Below are 15,761 nucleotides of genomic sequence, written 5' to 3' on the forward strand. Positions count from 1 at the left end.
ACATAGCCAGGACATGGAAACAACCTAGATGTCCATCAGCAGATGAATGGATAAGAAAGCTGTGGTACATATACACAATGGAGTATTACTCAGCCATAAAAAGAATTCATTTGAATCAGTTCTGATGAGATGGATGAAACTGGAGCCAATTATACAGAGTGAAGTAAGCCAGAAAGAAAAACACCAATACAGTATACTAACACATATATATGGAATTTAGGAAGATGGCAATGACGACCCTGTATGTAAGACAGGGAAAGAGACACAGATGTGTATAAAGGACTTTTGGACTCAGAGGGGAGAATGACATTCTAACATGTATACTATCATGTAAGAATTGAATCGCCAGTCTATGTCTGACGCAGGATGCAGCATGCTTGGGGCTGGTGCATGGGGATGACTGCCTTACTGTTCCTGGGAAAGAGAGTCAGCAAAGGGTTGCTCGGTGAGACCAAGATGGCTGTGCCTTCTTCCTCAGGGGAAAACCCAGCCATGTGGGGTGAGAAGACAGATATCGCCCCTGCATTGCTGTGGTGTAGCAAACACATGGCCTGTTTTCTACATTTGAACATTTCTTCTAACTTGACCAACCCTCAGCATCTCTGCCTGGATTTGCGTGTGAGAAGTTGTGAGTCCCCTCTTGTGGTTTCTATGATTCCCTTCTTTCCCCCAAAGCATCAAAGGCGAGGGTATCGCCTGGCGTGATGGTTACTGTGCAAGATGCTTTTGAGGTCCTTCCCTGCTCAAGGACGCAGAATCTTCCAGGAATACAGTCACACCAGTGAAGAACATCCACATCTTGCCGGATGCCAGGCTGCTCGTTAGAAATGCTCGGAGACCTCACCCTGACAATTGGTCCCCGGGAACATACTTCACTACTCAGGATCTGTGTGTCTGAATCATCAGATTCCTTGTTCCTCTTTTCATTCTGATATTCTTTTTCTTCTTAAAAAAAATTTTTTTTTCTTTGAGCTGCTCTTTGCTGAAGCAAATAGGGAGTTATTATGTGGCGGTCTCCCAGAGGCTGTTTTGTTCAGGCTTGGTTGTTGGAGGCAACCGGTGAAAAGAAACTTGGGGAACAAAGCCCCCTGAGCTTTATTGGGTCACCTTTGATAGCTTGAAAAGGTCACAAAGTTCTTTACTTAGCGGGGTCTCCAGAGGACTTTGCCAAGTAATGAGTGAGATACAGATGCTCTGTAAAAGCCTGACATCCATCCACCTTTGTTCACATGCAAAGTGTTTTCTTAGAAAGGGGAGGGTGTCTGCCTTCGCGCACGCCCTTCCACTCTAATGAGACCTGTGCCGCTGCCAAATCACTTTCGGGGACTATTAATGCGACGGCAAGCAGCTCACATCCCTATCAATGAAGACGCTCCTGTTCACCCAGATGAAGAGCATCACTAATGAGCACATGAGATGACGGGAAACTGAAACCCGGACTGCCCTATGCCCGCCTTTAAGGTCATCATTCTTTGGTCTTCTTTCTGTCCCAACAACTTGGGAAAAATTGGGCCAGTCCCCATCTACAAAGTGGAAGGAATAGCTTAGGCTCTTGACTGTAGCTGTCAGTTGAATGAGTGGGAGGGAAGGAGGTGTGTTTTGTTGGTTTTTAAATGTAGCGGAATGGGGCTTCCCTGGTGGCTCAGCAGTAAAGAATCCACTTGCACCCAAGTTCGATCCCTGGGTTGGGAAGATCCCCTGGAGAAGGAAATGCCTACACACTCCAGTATTCCTGCCTGGGAAATCCCATGGACAGGAGGAGCCTGGCAGGGTAGTCTGTGGTGTTGGAAGAGTCGGACACAGCTTAGCAACTAAACAACAACAACAAGATGTAGTGGAAACATTAAGTGCTGGGTTTCAGGATTAAAGTTTATGATAATATCCATCTAGTGCCACGTATGTTTGCGCCATGCCTCTGGGCGGAACTATGAGTGTCACAGGGCAAAACCTGCACTCACAATGCTTTATGGAGGGTTGGCTAATAAAATAGATGAGATACACATCCATATTATCACAGCCCAGGGTAGAAAGTGTTCAAAGAAATGGATAAAAGCTGTCATTTGCAGAGAGTCATTCTTTTTCTTTTTATCTCTCATGTCACTGTTCTGTCCCTGGGATTACAGCAATCATGATTGAAGTGTTTTCTGGTCTTCACTGAGCACCTACTTTGTGCTGGGCAGAGGAGGGCAGGGAACACCAGACATATACCAGATTTGTCTCTGGGTAGAGAGGTGTACATAGAGTACCTCCAAAACAATAATCCCTGGCAAGCTGTGCTCAAATGCCTAAGACATACCTGTTCAGAGGGGTCAGGCAGTAGCAGTGAGTAGTGAGACATGGGCCAAGGATTAGCGGAATTAAGAGATTATTAGAACTGGAGCCAACACTTCCTATCTAAACAGAGCCACGGTCACTTAGCTACAAGTCATGATTGTCAAGCTAGGGGCTTGGGCCACTAGATATATAGAGGTTTTGTGTAAAATCTCTCAATTTGTGAGTATTGATCACTATTTTTAAGTTCTCCAAATGCTAGATAAGCCGTCTGAAGCATCCGGACGGCCTGAGCTGGCTGGGAGCCTGCTGCTCGGCACACTCTGGTGTGCACCTTGGGGAATGTCGGGGAGGGGTGCGTTCAGGACAGCCAGGTGTCTCGGGGAAATCTTGTGGAAGGAGGAACATTTGATATGCATCTGGAGGAACGGACGGAGGCAGGACAGGGGTTTTCCAAGAGCACAGTGAGCAGACATGTGGACCTGGGAACTTGGAGGTCATGGCCAGACAAGGCCAAGGACTCTGGTCAGGGGAGCTATGGAACCTCAGGCCAGAGAAATTAATGGATGCCGCATACTCAGTGACCCCTGCAGGCCACTGACCCGCTTGAAACCCCCACATCCTCCTCTGTACAATGAGAACGCCAATATCCATGTATTCCTGAGTTTGTCCTGAAATGTGTGTAGCAAGCAGGTAGTTCATGATAAAACTCTGTAGCGCATGCTCTGTGCAGAATTCAGAGGAAAACTCATATTCAGTGATTGTTGTTATTCAGTTGCAGAGCTGACCTCATCCCATCCTTTCTGTGTCCATAGGAGCCAGAAGTCTGCCCGGTCTTCTGGGACGACCCATGAAACAAACCCTAGTTATGTCTGTGGTACTCACATAAGTAGATCTGCTTGCTTTAATAAAAGCAAATTTTACTTTTCATAAAGGACTACCAGGCTGAATGGGAAGCACACTCCCATCCTATTCCCTACCTCCAAGAAAAAAAAAAAAACCCTTATTTTTGAGATCAAAAAGATTTGGAGGTCAAATTTCTTCCTCCTAGTCTATTATTTTGTTGCTGTTCAGTCGTGTCTGACTCTTTGCGACCCCAGCACGCCAGGCTTCCCTGTCCATCACCAACTCCTGGAGCTCGCTCAAACTCATGTCCATCGAGTCAGTGATGCCATCCAACCATCTCATCCTCTGTCATCCCCTTCTCCGCTTGCCTTCATCCTTCCCAGCATCAGGGTCTTTTCCAGTGAGTTGGCTCTTCACATCAGGTGGCCAAAGAAATAAATATTCAGAGTTGATTCAGTGAATCAACTCCAATAAATATTCAGAGTTGATTCCAATAAATATTCAGAGTTGATTCAGTGATTTATAATGCCCCAAAGTTAAAGTAATGAGTCACTGTTCAAATAACAGGGTGCTATTTCTCTTTTGTGGCGATGTAGACATTAGTTGCCCTAAAGTTCCAGTTTATTGGGAACCCAGTTTTCTTTCTTGACAAGGTGTTTTTTCCCCCTGCTTTAAGCAGTTTTCAAATAAAATTCTGTATTTCAAGACTAAAAAAAAAAAGTCTTTTTTAAAGATTGCTTTCACTTATTTATGAAGGCTAAATGTTCTGAAATGTACAAAGAAAAGATCATTTACTTTCTTTCCCGGGCTTCCCTGGTGGCTCAGACAGTAAGGAATCTGCCTGCAATGCAGGAGACCGGGTTCGATCCCTGGGTTAGGAAGATCTCCTGGAGAAGGTCATGGCAACCCACTCCAGTATTCTTGCCTGGAGAATTCCATGGACAGAGGAGCCTGGTGGCCTATAGTCCCTGGGGTTGCAAAGAGTCAGACAGGATTGAGAGATTAACATATAAATACATGTTCTTTCCTACCAAGCAGAATTAATTTAGCCACAGTTAAGCTCTTTGCAGATTTGCATTTGCACCCAGCCTTTTACAAAAAAGAAATTATTCTTGATTTTGTGAAGAAGGATACATATCCATGATAAAAATTTAAAAATAATGAGGTATCAAAAATTGAAGACAAACATTTATGTCTTAATTAATTATGGGCTTCCCTGGTGGCTCAGACAGTAAGGAATCTGCCTGCAATGCAGGAAACTGGGTTTGATCCCTGGGACAAGAAGATCCCGTGGAGAAGGTCATAGCAACCCACTCCAGTATTCTTGCCTGGAGAATTCCATGGACAGGGGAGCCTGGTGGGCTACAGTCCATAAGATCACAAAGAATTAACTTAACCACATTTAAGCTCTTGGCAGATCTGTATTTACATCCAGTCTTTTGTAAAAAAAGAAATTATTCTTGATTTTGTGAAAAATGATACATATCCATAAAAAATTTGTTTAAAAATAATACAGTACAAAAATTAAAGGCAAACATTTATGTCCTAAGATAATTAATTATATTGGATATTTATGTCCTAACATTAATTATATTGGATGTATATCATTTCAGACAGCCTTATATGCATTACAGGTATAAGAATGGATGTTTCCTATAAGCTTATGGGGTTGCTTTGAGCATTAAATAAGCATCTAAGTTGCACAGGGCCTGGCAAAGGGTGCTCAGTCAGCATTAGATCCTAGCATTGGGCTGTTAAAACGTTCATCTGGGTTTTTCCATAAGATGTTACAGAAAACCCCAAGCAAATTTCTTGGCCAACCCAATAGCAGTAGCAGTGAGCTACAAATTAGTAGGTATAATTGTACCATGCTGGCTACTCCATTTCTTCTGAGGGATTCCTGCCTGCAGTAGTAGATATAATGGTCATCTGAGTTAAACTCACCCATTCCAGTCCATTTTAGTTCGCTGATTCCTAGAATGTCGACGTTCACTCTTGCCATCTCCTGTTTGACCACTTCCAATTTGCCTTGATTCATGGACCTGACATTCCAGGTTCCTATGCAATACTGCTCTTTACAGCATCGGACCTTGCTTCTATCACCAGTCACATCCACAACTGGGTATTGTTTTTGCTTTGGCTCCATCCCTTCATTCTTTCTGGAGTTATTTCTCCCCTGATCTCCAGTAGCATATTGGGCACCTACTGACCTGGGGAGTTCCTCTTTCAGTATCCTATCATTTTGCCTTTTCATACTGTTCATGGGGTTCTCAAAGCAAGAATACTGAAGTGGTTTGCCGTTCTCTTCTCCAGTGGACCACATTCTGTCAGACCTCTCCACCATGACCTGCCCATCTTGGGTTGCCCCGCGGGCATGGCTTAGTTTCATTGAGTTAGACAAGGCTGTGGTCCTAGTGTGATTAGATTGACTAGTTTTCTGTGAGTATGGTTTCAGTGTGTCTGCCCTCTGATGCCCTCTTGCAATACCGACCATCTTACTTGGGTTTCTCTTACCTTGGGCTTGGGGTATCTCTTCACAGCTGCTCCAGCAAAGCGCAGCCGCTGCTCCTTACCTTGGAGGAAGGATATCTCCTCACCACCGCCCTTCCTGACCTTCAAGGTGGGATAGCTCCTCTAGGCCCTCCTGTGCCCACGCAGCCACCACTCCTTAGACGTGGGGTTGCTCCTCCCTGCCGCCGCCCCTGGTGAATTTTCATTCCAATCCCAAAGAAAGGCAATGCCAAAGAGTGCTAAAACTACTGCCCAATTGCACTCATCTCACATGCTAGTAAAGTAATGCTCAAAATTCTCCAAGTCAGGCTTCAGCAATACGTGAACCGTGAACTTCCTGATGTTCAAGCTGGTTTTAGAAAAGGCAGAGGAACCAGAGATCAAATTGCCAACATCCACTGGATCATGGAAAAAGCAAGAGAGTTCCAGAAAACATCTATTTCTGCTTTATTGACTATGCCAAAACCTTTGACTGAGTGGATCACAATAAACTGTGGAAAATTCTGAAAGAGATGGGAATACAGACCACCTGACCTGCCTCTTGAGAAATCTGTATGCAGGTCAGGAAGCAACAGTTAGAACTGGACATGGAACAACAGACTGGTTCCAAATAGGAAAAGGAGTACGTCAAGGCTGGATATTGTCACCCTGCTTATTTAACTTCTATGCAGAGTGCATCATGAGAAACGCTGGACTGCAAGAAGCACAAGCTGGAATCAAGATTGCCAGGAGAAATATCAATAACCTCAGATATGCAGATGACACCACCCTTATGGCAGAAAGTGAAGAGGAACTAAAAAGCCTCTTGATGAAAATGAAAGAGGAGAGTGAAAAAGTTGGCTTAAAGCTCAACATTCAGAAAATGAAGATCATGGCATCCAGTCCCATCACTTCATGGGAAATAGATGGGGAAACAGTGGAAACAGTGTCAGACTTTATTTCTTGGGCTCCAAAATCACTGCAAATGGTGACTGCAGGCATGAAATCAAAAGACGCTTACTCCTTGGAAGAAAAGTTATGACCAACCTAGATAGCATATTCAAAAGCAGAGACATTACTTTGCCGACTAAGGTCCGTCTAGTCAAGGCTATGGTTTTTCCTGTGGTCATGTATGGATGTGAGAGTTGGACTGTGAAAAAGGCTGAGTGCCGAAGAATTGATGCTTTTGAACTGTGGTGTTGGAGAAGACTCTTGAGAGTCCCTTGGACTGCAAGGAGATCCAACCAGTCCATTCTGAAGGAGATCGACCCTGGGATTTCTTTGGAAGGAATGATGCTAAAGCTGAAACTCCAGTACTTTGGCCACCTCATGGGAAGAGTTGACTCATTAGAAAAGACCCTGATGCTGGGAGGGATTGGGGGCAGGAGGAGAAGGGGATGACCGAGGATGAGATGGCTGAATGGCATCACGGACTCGATGGACGTGAGTCTGAGTGAACTCCGGGAGTTGGTGATGGACAGGGAGGCCCTGCGTGCTGCGATTCATGGGGTCGCAAAGAGTCAGACACGACTGAGTGACTGAACTGAACTGAACTGAGAGATAAGTTCAATACAGCACTTGGTAGAAGTCTAATATGCAAGTTCAACCCTAGACTTCAAGGTCTCCTCTTCATCCCCAGTTGGCAGAGTCACCAACCTATTTGTGGTGAACTGGGGATGGAGAGATGACCTTGACTCATGATGTAGCTCTGGCGTTTCTGAACGGTGTGCTGCAAGATGAGTCCCTCTGAGCCTCTGTTTTCCCTCTGCAAGACGTGAATGGTTCTACCAGCCTCCCAGCATCCTTGGGAATTTCATGAGCAGATGCCAGGAGAGTTCTGGGGACAGAGGAAGTCACCAAATGTTGTTCTCTCATCTCCCCACCTCTCTCCCCGCTCTGCTTTCCCTCCCAGGACCTCTCCACTCCTCTCCTGTTTGGGTTTAACCCTCAGCAACTGGAGTATTCAGACCACGCTTACACAGTCCTCCCGGTTACATTTTAGACCCCACCTCTTTTCCTGAGTACCACTCCGATCTTGATCCTGGAGTTAATGAGTATTGATGGTGATGTTTGTGTTCATCTGTGGCCCAAGAACGGGTGCATGTGTTGGCTGCCTCTGGTTAACAGCTCGGTTGAAGACAGGAAGCAAATTAGGTGTTTGAAGGTGGTCCTTTGCACCTGAAATTCATTATAGATTTAAACCCATTTTGAAGTAAGTCTGTAAGTCTATGAGCCAGGGTGAAAAGCCTGGGCCTCTTGGTGAGAAACCCATTTTGCTTAGTGATGAGAAAGTCTGGCACTGCCTAGTTCTTTGAGCTTTGCTGAAATCTGCTATGGCTTCTTTTTGCCATAAAGCAGGTGTCAAGTGAAAACTGTGTGTGTGTTTATGATCATTATATTGTATTAAGAGTCTCGTCGAGTTCCAGAATGAGAACAAGAATGCTGCGTATTCGTCTACCTGCAAAGCAATTAAATTATTGTCTGACATGTTTATAGCTCCAGAACCAGTAATCAGCTTTTAGTCTGAATAGGGAATGTGGTGTTATAATCCAGTGCTTTGCTGAGACGTTCATATTTAGCATTTGCATTTGATAATTTAATTTAAATAATACTGAGCAAGCACAGTCACACTTCTCGGCACCTGGTGGAGTGACAGGAAAGAATGCAGTGTGCAAACTGGGGTTTTTTTTGTAAATAATTCCGTATTCCTGAATGGTTTTTACTTCTTTGTTATTAACCTCTGCTGTCCCCCACCCCCCAAATAAAAGAAAAAATGGTAGTAACCTCTAAAGTCACAAGTATTGTGTCTCCCTTTGTCCCTTTTTCCCTCCTTCCATGGAACAATATCTGAGCAATCTCCAAATTTCCATAAGATTGTGAAAGGCCTGCAGTGAACCATTAAAAAAAAAATCTCCCCAAAGGATTTTTTTCTTGCAAGATGGCTTTATGTATTAGAGATCAATTTTCTGATAAGATTCTCTGTTCCATAGAATATTTGGTAATTTTTAGCAAAAGTAAGTACTTGCCACAGGAATAGTGAATCCCACGTTAATGCCCAGTGCTATCACAAATGAAAGAAAATAAATTGTAGAAATGGTCTCTTCTCTGCAACATCCCTCTCCAAAATAAAGTTTATTGGATGATTCCAGGACTTTCTTTCATGGGACTTTGCAGCTATGAGGTTTCTTCACAGGAATTGGTTGCTTCAGGGCAACATGTCCCAGTTGGTTTCCAAATATAAGACTTCACATTGTTGCTATTTCAACTTTTTCTACTTTTTCTCTTCTACTTCACCTGCACAAAAAACACAGATGATTCCTATTTCTTGGTGCCCTGAAGATTACAGGCCTTGAGAAAGGAATTGCATGAGTTCTACCATTAGTAGTTTTGTTTCTTTTCCTAAAGGTATTTTTTTCTCCACTTTGCATGGTTTTATAACCTGGAAACCCACTCCAGTATTCTTGCCTGGGAAATCCTGTGGACGGAGGAGCCTGGAAGGCTCCAGTCCATGGGGCTGCAAAAGAGTCAGACACGACTGAGCGACTGGACAACAACAACCACAGTAACCTTGCCCCAAATGACCTGTCTGCATCCTCCCAGGCACCAGCTCTTGATCAAAAGTCAGGAAAATAAAATGAAGTTGTTCATTTCACTGGGCCTCCCGGTTCCCAAGACCTGCCTTGTCGCCTGAAATGCTGACTGGCTGCAAATGCTGCCACACGTCAGCCTGTGTGCCCTTCACTGTGCTGTGCCCAGTCACTCAGCTGCATCTGACTCTTTGAGACCCCATGTACTGCAGCCCACCAGGCTCCTCACTCCATGAGATTCTCCAGGCAAGAATACTGGAGTGGGTTGCCATTTCCTTCTCCAGAGAATCTTCCCGACCCAGGGATCGAACCCGTATCTCCTGTGTCTCCTGCATCACAGGCAGATGCTTTACCACTGAGCCCCCAGGAAAGTCCCTATATCAGCCTATACACACCTTCAAAGGAAGACCTTTCAACTATAAGATGGGATTTTCTGACAAATGTTGTTTAAAAGCAAATAAAAATAAATAAAAATATTTTGGTAGGAATCACATTCTGCTGAAAATCTTTCCAGGGAAAGAGATGGAGGGATGGTAGAGACATCCATCTTCCCTCTGGTTGATGTGGTTCCAGCGTGACTGGCCACGCATACACTATCCGAGCACATACCAGCATAGCTGGGGATCAGCTGAAGCTTCTGTCCCATCTATCCCATTCATATTTGAAATGTGTCCTGAGAAATAAGGCCTGGAATCTGTGCAAGTACCCTTTTAGAGGGCCCCCTTTCCACAAGAAAACACGGCTTATTCTCTGCCAGCCACAGTTTTAGATATTTTTCATCAGCAGTCTCTTACAAATCTCCCAACCATCACAGACTCTCTTTAACCCCATTTTCCAGATGCTTCAGTTGAAGGGTAGAGAGGTGAGATGACTTTCCATGGTCACACTGTTGGGAGCAGAGGAGCAGAAATTAAATGCAGGGTCTTCGATTCCAGTGTCCCGTGCTCATCGTGTGCCCACCCATGCTCCAGCCACGACCTCTTTGTGTGTATCAGCACACGTCCTGTCAATGTAGAGAGGTGTTAGGTGTCTCTGTGACCTTGGCCTCTGATCAGTTTCAGTCGCCCCTGAATCCATGCAGCGCTGGTGCGTGCACGTGTGCCAAGTCACTTCAGTCGTGTCTGGCTCTTTGCAGCCCATGGGCTGTAGCCTGCCAGGCTGCTCTGTCTATGGGATTCTCCAGGCAAGAATACTGGAGGGGGTTGCCATTTCCTCTTCCAGGGGAACTTCCTGACCTACAGATCGAACTCATGTCTCCTACATCTCCTGCACTGGCAAGCGGATTCTTCACCACTAACACCACCTTGGAAGCCATATGTGTGGTTATGAAAAATGAAAGCAGTTGCCAATACCCCAGTAGCAGTGATGCTGCCGTACACGGGGATGTATGTGTTTCAGTAACTCACAGAATCGTGGGCTTCATGTGGTGAGAGTGAGCTGTTGGTTTGGTTTTCTTCCCTCCCAGGATCTAGCTCAGAATTGACCCAAATCACAGAATACTGTACTGCAGTCCACTTCATCTTGTTCTTTACCTTTAGTGACTACGCTCATGAATACAGCATCTCTGGGTAGGGTCGACTTCATTCCATGCCTTGGCTTTCTTGGAGCTGTTTCAGATGTGCTAGCTATCATAAGTGGGGTTCAGTATTACCAACCAGAGAGAGGACCTGAGAGAAGGATTTTGATTTGAGGTGGTCATGATTCTGGAACATCTCCCAGCAGAGAAGCTCTGAGAAACAAGAGCCATAGTGTTCACAGGGCGATCACCAAAACACAATGGGCACCCTCCGGGGGCCGTGAGCAGCCATCCAGGCAAGGTTAATAGACTGCTGTTGTGGTGGGAAATGTTCAGGTTCTTCACAGGAACAGGCCTGATAAAAATCCTGAGAACATGGATACTTTATCATAGCAAATGTAATGATTTTCATTTTTTTAAATCCATGATTAGTTCCGTTAATAAAAATGTCTATTGAAGCTATTTAAGACACCCACTAAAATTTGCTAATATTAATTTCATGGAGAAATTCCAGCAGAACTATATTAGTTTTTCCCCCATTAAGGTAACGTTATGGGCTTTTAATGGAGCTCTCAACTATAATGGTTTTTATTGACCTAATTATTAAATGAATTAAAATCTGTCTGGATGTTTTCACAATTATGTAACAGTGGCATCAGAGAGAATGCTGTGATTGGTTGCTGAGGGATAAAAGAGGAGAAACCCTTTAAAACATCTCCCTTATACATTTGTGCTTCATTTGAAAGGGAGGATAAATAACACTCGTCTGCCTTTGACTATTCAGGAACTTCATGATATCAAAATGAGACTCTGTGGTGAGTTACACTGTTACACGGGGAAGACTTCTGTCTTCTCTTCCTTGACTCTGTCCTATGTGTTTTCTCTTCTGATGATTTGCTAAAGTAACGTTAGAATTTTAGCAGTGATATTGCATGTAGGATGGCATCATTGCAGAGCTTTTTTATAATTTGTTTGCAGTGCAAAAGTAATATAGTCATGGAGTAAACTGCAACTGTGTGGAGGAAAGAGGGTAAGCTAGCAAACCCTACTTTCCAGCATGGTTCTTGTTATAAGCTTGAGAAAACTGTTTGTAAATGATCAGTTTTTGCATTTTCATATTTGACATTTCTTTGGCACAGATAACACATGTGTGACACACACACCTCTGATCCCCTATCCCTGTCTCACAGCAGACATGACTAAGCAATTGCAGCACCCTTTCTCACTGAGAACAGTGCAGCCTTGGGGTCTCTTATAGGCCTGTGCTTCACGTAAACCTATCTTATAGGATTTAATGAGGAAATTGTAACCTACTTTGCATCCCTGTGGGCTTCCCTTGTGGCTCAGATAGTAAAGAATTCGCCTGCAATGCAGGAGACTTGGGTTTGATCCTTGGGTGGGTTGGGAAAAGCCCCTGGAAAAGAAAACGGCTACTCACTCCAGTATTCTGGCCTGGAGAATTCCATGGACTGTATAGTCCTCGGGGTCACAAAGAGTCAGACACGACTGAGCAACTTTAACTTTCACTTTTCACTTTTGCATTCCTGCTAATCACTCACAATTTATCGAATATTTTCATAGACCTGTACATTGGAAGTTCATTTGCTAATCAAAGACATTTTGTGAGGAAAGGATGAGCATCATCAGTCCTGTTTGGCAAGAGTCAGTAAGGGAGGGACTGAATCAGGGCTCAGAGCTGGTAACAAGTCACTTAGGATGAAAACACAGAGCTCCTGACTCCTGGTCTTTTCATCATTCTGTCTGGTTTTCATTCATTTGTTTTCCAGAAGTATCCATTGAGCATTTTCTGTGTTTCAGGCACAGGATATTCACGTAGGATCTCTTCCCTCAGGGAATCTCCATTCTGGAGGAGGAGACAGACAATAAACTCGCAGATAAATAAGATGGTTTTGTGCTTGCTTTGGCACGAATACTTAGCACATATACCAATAAGATGATTTCAGGTAGCAGTGGATCCCATGAAGAAAAGAATAAAGAAAATTGTGGTGGTTTGCAGGGTTGCAAGGAAGGTCTTTTTGAAGATGGACTTTTGAGCTAAGGTCCAGAAGAAGGAGCCATGATGAGAAATCTTGGGACAGGGAGTCAAGCAGAGACAGAGGGAGAGAGGCTGGTGTAGAGCTTACGAAGTAAGGAGCCCTTGTGTTTAGGAGAAACTCATGCATGGGTCTTAGAGGAAGGAGAGAGGCAGGATGGGGAGGACTGTGGAAAAGGGTTTGGAGTTTCTTTTTTTTTTTTTTTCTCTATCTCTCTTTACTGAACACCCGTCAGAGAGCAAAAAGCACGGAGTTCAAAGCATTAAGCAAGGAGGTCAATTCAGTTCAGTTGAGTCACTCAGTCGTGTCTGACTCTTTGCAACCCCATGGATCGCAGCACGCCAGGCTCCCCTGTCCATCACCAGCTTCTGGAGCTAACTCAAACTCATGTCCATTGAGTCAGTGATGCCATCCAACCATCTCATCCTCTGTCATCCCCTTCTCCTCCTGCCTTCAGTCTTTCCCAGCATCAGGACCTTTTCAAATGAGTCAGTTCTTCACATCAGGTGGCCAAAGTATTGGAGCTTCAGCATCAGTCCATCCAATGAATATTCAGGACTGAATTCCTTTAGGATGGACTGGTTGGATCTCCTTGCACTCCAAGGGACTATGAAGAGTCTTCTCCAGCTCCACAAATCAAAAGCATCAATTCTTTGGTGCTCAGCTTTATTTATAGTCCAACTCTCACATCCATACATGACTACTGGAAAAACCAAAGCTTTGACTACACGGAGCTTTGTTGGCAAAGTAATGTCTCTGTTTAATGTGCTTTCTAGGTTGGTCATAACTTTCCTTCCAAGGAGCAGTCAGTTCAGTCGCTCAGTGATGTCTGACTCTTTGCGACACCATGAATCACAGCACGCCAGGCCTCCCTGTCCATCACCAACTCCCAGAGTTCACTCAGACTCATGTCCATCGAGTCCGTGATGCCATCCAGCCATCTCATCCTCGGTCATCCCCTTCTCCTCCTGCCCCCAATCCCTCCTAGCATCAGAGTCTTTTCCAATGAGTCAACTCTTTGCATGAGGTGGCCAAAGTACTGGAGTTTCAGCTTTAGCATCATTCCTTCCAAAGAAATCCCAGGGTTGATCTCCTTCAGAATGGACTGGTTGGATCTCCTTGCAGTCCAAGGGACTCTCAAGAGTCTTCTCCAACACCACAGTTCAAAAGCATCACTTCTTCGGTACTCAGCCTTCTTCACAGTCCAACTCTCACATCCATACATGACCACAGGAAAAACCATAGCCTTGACTAGACGGACCTTAGTGGGCAAAGTAATGTCTCTGCTTTTGAATATACTATCTAGGTTAGTCATAACTTTTCTTCCAAGGATCGTCTTTTAATTTCATGGCTGCAGTCACCAAATGCAGTGATTTTGGAGCCCCAAAAAATAAAGTCTGACACTGTTTCCACTGTTTCCCCATCTATTTCCCATGAAGTGATGGGACCGGATGCATAATCTTTATTTTCTGAATGTTGAGCTTTAAGCCAACTTTTTCAGTCTCCTCTTTTTACTTTCATCAAGAGGCTTTTTAGTTCCTCTTCACTTTCTGCCATAAAGGTGGTGTCATCTGCATATCTGAGGTTATTGATATTTCTCCCGGCAATCTTGATTCCAGCTTGTGTTTCTTCCAGTCCAGTGTTTCTCATGATGTACTCTGCATAGAAGTTAAATAAGCAGGGTGACAATATCCAGCCTTGACGTACTCCTTTTCCTATTTGGAACCAGTCTGTTGTTCCATGTCCAGTTCTAACTGTTGCTTCCTGACCTGCATACAGATTTCTCAAGAGGCAGGTCAGGTGGTCTGTATTCCCATCTCTTTCAGAATTTTCCACAATTTATTGTGATCCACTCAGTCATAGGCTTTGGCATAGTCAATAAAGCAGAAATAGATGTTTTTCTGGAACTCTCTTGCTTTTTCGATGATCCAGCGGATGTTGGCAATTTGATCTCTGGTTCCTCTGCCTTTTCTGAAACCGGCTTGAACATCAGGGAGTTCACGGTTCACATATTGCTGAAGCCTGGCTTGGAAATTTTGAGCATTACTTTACTAGCATGTGAGATGAATGCAATTGTGCGGTAGTTTGAGCATTCTTTGGTATTGCCTTTCTTTGGGATTGGAATGACAACCGACCTTTTCCAGTCCTGTGGCCACTGCTGAGTTTTCCAAATGTGCTGGCATATTGAGTGTAGCGCTTTCACGGCATCATCTTTCAGGATTTGAAATAGCTCAACTGGAATGCCATCATCTCCCCTAGCTTTGTTCATCTTGATGCTTTCTAAGGCCCACTTGACTTCACATTCCAGGATGTCTGGCTCTAGGTGAGTGATCACACCATCGTGATTATCTGGGTCGTGAAGATCTCTTTTGTACAGTTCTTCGGTGTATTCTTGCCACCTCTTCTTAATATCTTCTGCTTCTGTTAGGTCCATACCATTTCTGTCCTTTATCGAGCCCATCTTTGCATAAAATGTTCTCTTGGTATCTCTAATTTTCTTGAAGAGATCTCTAGTCTTTCCCATTCTGTTGTTTCCCTCTATTTCTTTGCATTGATCGCTGAAGAAGGCTTTCTTATCTCTTCTTGCTATTCTTTGGAACTCTGCATTCAGATGCTTTTATCTTTCCTTTTCTCCTTTGCTTTTCACCTGTCTTCTTTTCACAGCTATTTTTAAGGCCTCCTCAGACAGCCATTTTGCTTTTTTGCATTTCTTTTCCATGGGGATGATCTTGATCCCTGTCTCCTGCACAGTGTCACGAACCTCATTCCATAGTTCATCAGGCACTCTATCTATCAGATCTAGACCCTTAAATCTATTCTTCACTTCCACTGCATAATCATAAGGGATTTGATTTAGGTCATACCTGAATGGTCTAGCGGTTTTCCTTACTTTCTTCAATTTGAGTCTGAATTTGGTAATAAGGAGTTCATGATCTGTGCCACAGTCAGCTCCTGGTCTCGTTTTTGTTGACTGTATAGAGCTTCTCCATCTTTGGC

General features: G+C 44.2%; 1 protein-coding gene across 10 annotated transcripts in view; it reads left to right on the top strand.

Moving 5' to 3' along the window:
- The window catches only part of FHIT (fragile histidine triad diadenosine triphosphatase), a 1,568,898-nt gene that overhangs the window by 1,468,153 nt on the left and 84,984 nt on the right, over positions 1-15,761 (top strand).

This window comes from Ovis aries, chromosome 19, assembly GCF_016772045.2.
Source record: "Ovis aries strain OAR_USU_Benz2616 breed Rambouillet chromosome 19, ARS-UI_Ramb_v3.0, whole genome shotgun sequence".
Taxonomy (NCBI): Eukaryota; Metazoa; Chordata; class Mammalia; order Artiodactyla; family Bovidae; genus Ovis; species Ovis aries.